This window comes from Pteropus medius, unplaced genomic scaffold (genome assembly GCF_902729225.1).
Source record: "Pteropus medius unplaced genomic scaffold, Ma_sr-lr_union100, whole genome shotgun sequence".
In the NCBI taxonomy this organism is placed as follows: Eukaryota; Metazoa; Chordata; class Mammalia; order Chiroptera; family Pteropodidae; genus Pteropus; species Pteropus medius.
The window spans coordinates 765,194-773,793 of NW_024341893.1; the positions used below are offsets into that span (position 1 = coordinate 765,194).

Sequence of the window (8,600 nt, forward strand, 5' to 3'; positions counted from 1 at the left end):
GATGATTTGTTACCCAGCAATAGCTAACTGAAACAAGCTAATGTTTTTTGAGATCTTGCCATTTTATGTATTAGCTCATTTAATCCTCACAGTTATCCTGGGTGGTAATATTATTATTCCAGTTATATAAATGAGGAAACAAGGGCACAGAGAGGTTAAAATACTAGCAAGATGCCTGGCACATAGTGAGGCCTGAGTTACATGATAGCCGTTATTATCAGCCTCATCTTCATCAGCATTAAAACTTACGTGATCGTTAAGGAAGTGGCAGTAAGAGGAACAAACGCATTATTTAACCCGCGTACTCATGATGTGAGTTTAGAATAGCGACTTCATCTCTCTGAGGCTCAGTTTCTTCACAGTAAAATGAAGGTTAGGATAATATTCATCTCACAGGGTTATTGTGAGGAGCACAGGGTCTGGCAGAGAGCACACGGTCCTTAAACAACACGGGTGTGAACTGCACAGGTGCATTTATACGCAGATTTTTTTTTCCCATTGACATTTCAAACCCAAGTTGTTCAAGGGTCAGCTCTGTGATTGAGACTCCACATCCACTTATGCAGAGGGCCAACTAGTTACACATGGATTTTCAACTGCGAGGGAAGTTGGCACCCCTAACCCGCTCATTGTTCAGGGATCAGCTGTGCCTAATATATGGCAGGGATGATAATTATAATTACTAGGGCTTGATGAGACGTGGTAAGGACTCGAATCTGATTCTCAGTGAGATGGGAAGCAGTCGGAGCATTTTGAGATGAGTAGCAACGTGATCTGACATCCTAATGTTAGGCTCCTCTGGCGGCCATGTGGGCACCAGGGTGGAAGCAGCAGGCCAGTGAGGAGGTCGTCACGCCAACCCAGCCAAGAGACGGTGGCGGCTAGGCCGGAGGGGTAGCAGTCGAGGTGGGGAGATGCGGTTGGACTTGGGATATAATTTGAAGGAAGAGCAAGCAGGATTTGGGGTACAGATGCGGGGTGAGAAAGAAGAGCCAGCAACACTAAGGTCTTTAGCTTGAGCAGAGGAAGGAGGGAGCTCCGGGAACTCTGTGGGGAAGACTGAGGGGCTGTGGTCAGGGTACGCATCCTGGTGGACTCGCTGAGCAGGCAGCGGGCCAGAGGGGTCCAGCGAGTGTTCTGGTGTGGGGTTTTGGTGGGACAGACCGTTCACGTGGCTTCGGGTGCGTCCTGGAGTGGCTGAATGGGGAAGAGGAGACCAGGAAGGTGGGGGCTCAGAAGGGGTAGGGTCGGGTTGGGTTGGGTTGGGAGAAGAGGCGGTGATCCCGCACAGCTGCTGCCTGCGCAGGGGTTCCCAGAGTAGTCAGGGAGGCAGGCACTCTACTCCTCCCTTGCCAGAGACACAGCAACACGGAGACAGCCTCCACCTGGGCCTCCAGAGTACGCATCCGGTGGTGGAGACGCCCCCTCACCGTCAGGGATCAGGGCCGGGATGGGGGAAGAACAGGGGGCTGTGGGAGCCCCGAGGAAGCACCTGAGGTATCAAGAAGGACTACCTGGAGTAGGGAACACACGCAATGAGATCCGAAGGGTCGGGTGAAGCGATTTCAGACTCTACTGGTGTCTCCTTGTAGCCAAGTCACTAGATTCTTAAATAATCACTTTAGATTTACAGAAAAGTTACAAAGATAATACAAGAGACGTCCCACGTACCCTACACCTAGCTTCCCCCAATGCTAACACATTACATAATTATGGTACATTTGTCAAAAGAAAGAAATTTACGTTGATTACTATTCTATTAACTGAACTCCAGACTTTATTCATATTCTACCCGTTTTTTCCACTAATGTTCCTTTTCTGTTCCAGGATCCAGTCCAGGATACCAAGTTGCATTTATTCACCACGTCTCCTTGGTCTCCAGTCGGTGACAATTTCTCAGTCTCCCCTTGTTTTTATGACCTTGACAATTTTGAGGAGTCCTGCTCAGGTGTTCTGTAGAATGGCCCTCGGTCTGGGTTTGTCTAGTATTTGTCTCGTGGTTAGGCTGGGGAAGATTGCAGATTTGCGGAAGGAAGGGGCATCTGCCAGGTCTCTCCCCTGTAATGTTACTATTTTTCCTTTTCCTTGTTTGTTAGAAGCAAGTCACGAAATCCAGCCCACACTCAAAGGGAGGAGAATTAAGCTCCAGTTCCTGTAGGGAAAAATGTCAAAGAATTTGTGTAATTAATAAATACAGGAAGCTACTTTGAGGCTGTGCAAATGCCCCGTTTCTCTTCAAAGTTCCACCCACTAATTTTAGCGTTCGCTGTGGGCCTTGCCTGCAACAGTGGTTACTGTGGTGTTCTAGTGACGATTTCCTGTTTCCCTCATTTCTTATTTGGAATTCTTCTGTAGGAAGGTTTGTCTCTTCTACCCCATTTATTTTATTTGTGCAATCATTAATGTTAGCATGGACGCATGGGGATTTATTTTATTCTTTGGGTATAATTTAGTACTACCATAATTAATTTTTTCACTCGAATTATTCCCATTTTGGCTCTAAGGGCTCTTTCAGGTTGGTTCCTGTGTTCTTTACTCCTTTTTCCTTCCTTCTTTTTTTTCTTGAGCACCTCCTGGCGCTGTAAGATGCTCCAGGCTTATCTTGCATTTTCCCTGCCCCGGCCCTAGAAATCAGCCATTTCTCCAGGGGCCCGGTTCCTTTTATTGAAGAATGGTATTAGAAACCAAGGTCTGGGCACGAAGTGTGGTCAGTGCTACTGGGGTGTCACTGTTTCTAGTCCCCATCAGCTGACAGAGCCAGGAGACAAATACTATGTGTACAAACCCGCATTTGTACACTTTTTTTTTTTTTTTGCATGCATGTATGTATATAGACAGAGATAGATATCTGGGGGTAAAAATAATCATGAGTCCACACTGGTGTCTCTGACTCCAGTCCAGCCCAAGATTCGCTCTCACCTTCCCTTCTTGCTTTCTTGGTAGCTTTTTTCTCTGACAATGAGAAACCTGACTCAGTGGGCACCTTTTAGTGCTCATCTTTTTGTCCATCTTGGCAAAAATTGGTAATTAGCCATTCCCTCCTATAAAGACGTTCTCCCCTTGGTTTCTCTGACACCGCTGTCCCCTGATTTTTCTATGTCTTGTTTCTTTGCAAGAAGTTCCCGTTTTCGCCAGCCCCTTAAATGTGGGGGGAGCTCATCCCCCCACCCCCTAGGCCCTCTCATCCTCTTTTATGGTCTGTTTCCTGTCTCTGCTAACGATGCCCACTCTGCCCTTGGCTCCTACCTCTTCCCTGGACCTCGGACTTGGGGGTACTGAGACTTCATGAAGGCCACCCCATCCCCAGCCCTGGGCGATTCCTGGGTCCCTAACATTCAGTTGCAAACCTACTCCCCCTCTCATTCCCTGTCTCAGGGGTGGCCCTTCCATACCCCCAGCTCCCAGAGAGCCCTGGCTTCATCTTTGATGCCGCCCTCCCCATCCCCAATCCCATCCCCACACCCTCCACGGCTTGTCCACTAGGACTCCTGGGTGTGTCCCATCTGCCCCCCTCTTGCCTCACAGCCCTGCCTTGGTCCAGCCCTGTCCTCGCTCACCTTTTCTCTGCCTGGTCTCCTCCCATCTCTCTCTTTAAACCACCTCCACTTGGCGGTGACGGGGATCTGTGTGAAACACGAATCTGGTCATATTCTCCTCTTTCAAGCATTTCTGTTTCTCCAGTCCTAACTCCTTTGCCTGATGCTGAAGGCTCTGTGCGATCTGGCCCCTGACCATCCCCTCAGCCTCTCTCCCTGACTGCCTAAGCTCCAGACACGCTGAACTGTTTCATTGAGCGGCCCTGCCAACCTTCGGCCTAGTTAGGCCTGCCCCATCCACGACCCGCCCCCTTTTCTTCCCACTCATATTATTTTGAAACAATCCCAGACATCATCATCAGTAAGGAGGAAGAACACAGTGTAACCAGTGCTTATTTTTGAGTGTCGGAAGCAGGGGAACGAGCTTTCCTTTAAAACAACTTTTGCAGTGAGCGTGTTTTCATTGAATACTCACGTAACATCAATAGCTGTTGTGGCAGAAAATTTTAACTAAATAAGAAATCACATTGTGTTTGAACTTAAGAGGAAGAAAACTTTCAGGAATCGTTTGATGACTTTAAAAACCCTGCAGCAGCGAGGCGAGAACAGTGGGATGTCGCTCTGTGTGCGGCGCCGGGGGCGTCACGTTGCGCCCTGTAGCTCCCGTTTGAGTCACCTCCGCTGAGCGAATTCTCTCATGAATTTCCACAATTACCGCTGTAAATATAACGTACGTAGTTTCTCTAATCGGCGTCTTACAGGCATTTGGAGTAACTGAATTATGTAAAAGGATTTCGTGCGTGTAGGGGAAGGTTACTAAAGTGTATCGGTGTTGGGAGAATCCTCGTCTTCTGCCACGATATCGACGACAGTGAATTCGGTGTAAAGGAACGGAATGCGTCCTCTTTGAGACATTTGGTGGCGTTAAATCTGGCTAGCATGCTCTTCATGGTAACTGCCAGCGCTTACATGGCGCTTTCTTCATGCCAGGCACCGCTCTGAGCCCTTTCCGCAGATTAATTCGATGATCTTCACGCAGCCCGTAGGCGGCAGCTCCGGTTCTCATCCCAGTATTTCAGCGACGCGTCGCGAGTGGAGCTCGGGTGCTTCGGGTCCCGTAGCTGGTAAGCGGACCGGAACCCGGGAGTCATGGTTGGTGCCTCCGCCTGCGCCTTTAACCGCCTTCCTCCTGCGTCCCATTCCCGAGGAGATGCTCACGTGTTTGATCCTGCAGTTTCTTCTTTTCGGAAGAAGGGCTTAAATTACTTCTTCGGCTGCTAAAACTTTTCCAACATCCCCAATTATTTGTAAAGAAATACACTTTTAACTTTTTTTTTTTTTTTAGAGAAAATTTCAAACGTACACAAAAGCAAAGAGAAAAGTCTACTGAACGCTCATCAGCCGGCTTCAACAGATACCAGCGTGTGGCCATTCTTATTTCATCCATATCCTGTACATTTTTCTCCCCTGGTCAATTATTTTAAAGCCAATCCACATATTTTCCTAAAAGACATTTTCTTCAAAGAAAAGATAAGCTACAGTTCCTTGCCCCGAGTCCTCCCCCTTCCGGCAGACCGACTACCTTCCTGGTTCTCTGTTCCCTCTCCCCTCGTGTTCCAAATGCAGACAGGTCTGTGCGTGGTGTGTGTGACACTATCACCTGGCTCTGTCCCTGGCAGAGTTCCCGGAACCCTGTCCTCCCAGCGTTTATCCTGTTGCTCTGAAGCCTGATCTTTCATGGTGACCGTGGCCGGGCTGGTGCTGCTTAGCAGGCCCCGCCCCTGCAGGGGGACATATAATCTGCTTGTGGCTTTTTGCCTTGATCATGTTCTCTTCCCATATTTGGGTTATTTTCTGGATGCTCACTGCGCTCAAAACCAGGTCAGGCCTCCTGGAACGCTCCTCACACACTGTAAGTTCACTCTAAGCACATTGCGTTTATCATAGAATGAAACAAGGGTTTGGACACTTAATCTGTTAATGGCCCGGGAACTCCATGAGGGCAGGAGTCAGGCCTGTCTTCACGCCTGCTGTGTCTCCGGCAGTACGAACACGGGCAGGGCCTGGCTCTCAGTAGGTGCTCAGTAACAGTGATGAATGAATGAATGATTGCCAAGGTCAATAGCTGGGCATTTATCATGAGGGCAATAACGAGCCACAGAAAAGTGTTTTAGGCAGAACTGGACCCACTTTTCTGAAACTAATGTGCATGTAAGTCCCCTGGGGTCTTGTTAAAAATGCAGATTCTGAGTCAGTGGGCCTAGGGAAGGGGCCCGAGAGTCTGTATTTCTGACAAGCTCCCAAACGATGCCAATGCTTTGGGCAGCAAGGGTCTCACGTGTGACAGCAGCCACCAGTCACACGCAGCTGTCGAGCACTTGAAATGTGGCTAGTGTGAACTGAGATGTTCTCCGAGTGTGAACTATCCACCAGAGTTCAAAGACTCAGTACAAATGAGAGAATATAAAATATCTCAATTTTTATATTGACCACACGTTAATATGGTAATATTTTGGATATATCGAGTTAAATAAAATATATTATTAAAATTAATTGAACCTGTTTTTTGTTTTTGTTTTTTTTTAATGTGGCTACTAGAAAATTCAAAATCACATTTGTGGCTCTCATTATATTTCTCTTGCATCGTGCTGCTCTAGAACACTCCAGACTCCCTCTCACCTCTAGTATTTGTGTACGCTTGTCCCTTTTAACGGAGTGCTCCTCTTTGTCTCAGCTTGCTTCTCACGGATAATTTCATACGTCTTTCAGGTCTCAACTAAGATATCTTATTCTCCAGGAAGCCCTCAGGTGACCGTTCTGAGTTCCCCTATCTCAGCCCTGGCCATCTGTGATGTCCGCTTCTATATGTCCGTCACCCTCTTTAGGCAGATGAATCCATGAGGTTGTGGACATGGTCTGTTCTGGTCACCACTTTATCTCCAGAACCCGACACAGAGTCGGTATATGTTACCCGAATTAAGAAATGACAAGGAAGACGTGGGTCGTGATGTTTTGTGGCTCTCGATCTGGACTGTGAAGCCGGCTTCACCCCCAGTCTCATTTTGGGGTGCGTGGTGTGTGTGATACCAGCGCAGCACTCCGAACTGCTCCCAGTGTTTCACTGGGTGCACGGTAGACACGTGGATGTTGTCAGACCGCGTAGGATTACGCTTCTGCCTCTGTCCCTGAGGTACCCTGGAGCTCCTCTCTTGGGATTCGTCTTCCGCTGATGGCACATTTCCGAACGGGGACTTATCTTTTCTCCGTTATGTATGTCAGCTGTTGTTGATCCAACACAGATTTTGAAATGTTTCCCAGTCTGAGATTTCCCTTATTCTTTTTTTAATTGCCTAGAAACATTGCCTTAAAAAAAAGTCATTAAGAGATAGTCTGTCTTTTCCTTTGAGAGCCTTTTATTCTTTCAATAGTTTTGTAATTAATTGGATATGCAAAGATGCTCAACTTCATTAGTAATCAGGGAAAGACAAATTAAGATGGCACTGAGATCAGCTTCCTCTCATTCCAGCTCGCTTGTCCAATGCCCCCGCCACAGTGTCTGTTTTCAGCATGACATGGCCTTTGTTCCCACACCCTCTATCCATCACATTCCTCTTCCCTTCATCCCCGCCCTGCCCACTGCCCTGTCCATCACAGATCTATAAGTTACAGTCTCTCTCTAAATTCCCTTCCTGTATCTTTTGGTCCCACCCATCTGACAAAAAGCCAGCTCTTAATTCTATAAGCATCTCAAGGAAGGAAAAGACCACACTGAGATTCTATTTACACCCTCAAATTCACAGAATTTAAAATGATTGTAGGTGAGGATGGGGATTAGCAAGACATCTCATACGTTGCTGGTGAGAGTGCAAATGAGTACAACCCTCCAGAGAATAGTTTGGTATTGAAAATTTTCAACCAAGTTAAGATCTCAGTTCCTTATACTCAGCATCGCCATTCCTGGATACTTTCCCAAGAAGAATCTTGAGCATGTCTACTAGGTGGGAGGTCCAAGAACGTTTGTAATAGCACTGTCTGATAGCAAAAAACAAACACACAGAAACCAACCCGATGTCCATTTAAAGGAGAATGGACAAATAAATTGCGGTGAGGGAACCTTTTAGGAGTTGTCAATTGTACACTTAAAATGGGTATATTTTATTGCATATAAATTATACCTCAGTAAAACCAATTTAAAAAGAGGGAGAGGGAGAGGTGGGCCAGAACTAACTCCTTGTTCTGCCTCTGTATATGCTGTGTCAGGAGGTGATGCTCGGGGAAGGAGCCACCGTCTGGTGACTCAGCTGTCAGGCCGAGGATGGCAGAGCAATAAAAAAAAAAGGACATAAGTGCTTGAGGATGTCACTGAGCCACCCTGAGCGACTTTGTTATCTTCGCCGCATCTCCAGCTCCTAGAACTGTGCCTGAAAATTAATTGGCACTCAATAAATATATATTGTTAAGGAAGTTTTTTGTTGAAGTATAGTTTAAAATATTTTTAATGTGTGAATTTAACAACCCCGGGCCACCCTACCTTGGATTTCTCATCTGCAGCCAAACACTCTTAACCGATGCCCCTCACGGTGAGTGGGGGAGCACCTACCACGTGCCAGGCCCTGTGTGGAGGGCTTTACCTGCACGGTTTCTCAGAATCTTCACGCGCTCCTGCGAGATTGGTTTCAGGTCCTCCACTTAACTGGGCCGCAAGAGAGACTACGCATCGTCACGCCTGGTCTTGCCTTCCCCTGGCCGCCTCCTGGGTTGAGACCCACTGCTCTGTCACCCATCACCTTCAAAGAATTCCGGCATTGTTGTCACATATTTAAGATCGGGGGGGAAATTATGTGTTCACCTTAAGAAGCCACTGGAGGCATCCTGCGTGGTTCCGGTTATCCGCTGCTTCGTAACAAGCCACGCCAGATCTGAGCGGCTTGAAACAACAGCTTCTTATTATCTCTTGGTTCTGTGGGCTGTCTGGGCCCAGCTGGCCAGTTCTTAGGGACGCTTGTGCCATTGCAGTTGGGTATCAGCTGGGTCTGCAGTCATCTGAAGGCCCTGCTGGCCGGT

At 47.6% G+C, this 8,600-nt stretch overlaps 1 long non-coding RNA gene across 1 annotated transcript; it reads right to left on the reverse strand.

The window, feature by feature from the left end:
- Positions 1-1,559: 1,559 nt before the first annotated feature.
- LOC120595999 (uncharacterized) lies at positions 1,560-8,364 on the reverse strand. The gene is made up of 3 exons (XR_005651057.1): positions 8,168-8,364; positions 3,558-3,623; positions 1,560-2,152 (listed from the first exon to the last, which is right to left on the reverse strand). It is a non-coding gene; the product is annotated as an uncharacterized LOC120595999 (long non-coding RNA).
- Between the last annotated feature and the right edge of the window lie 236 nt (positions 8,365-8,600).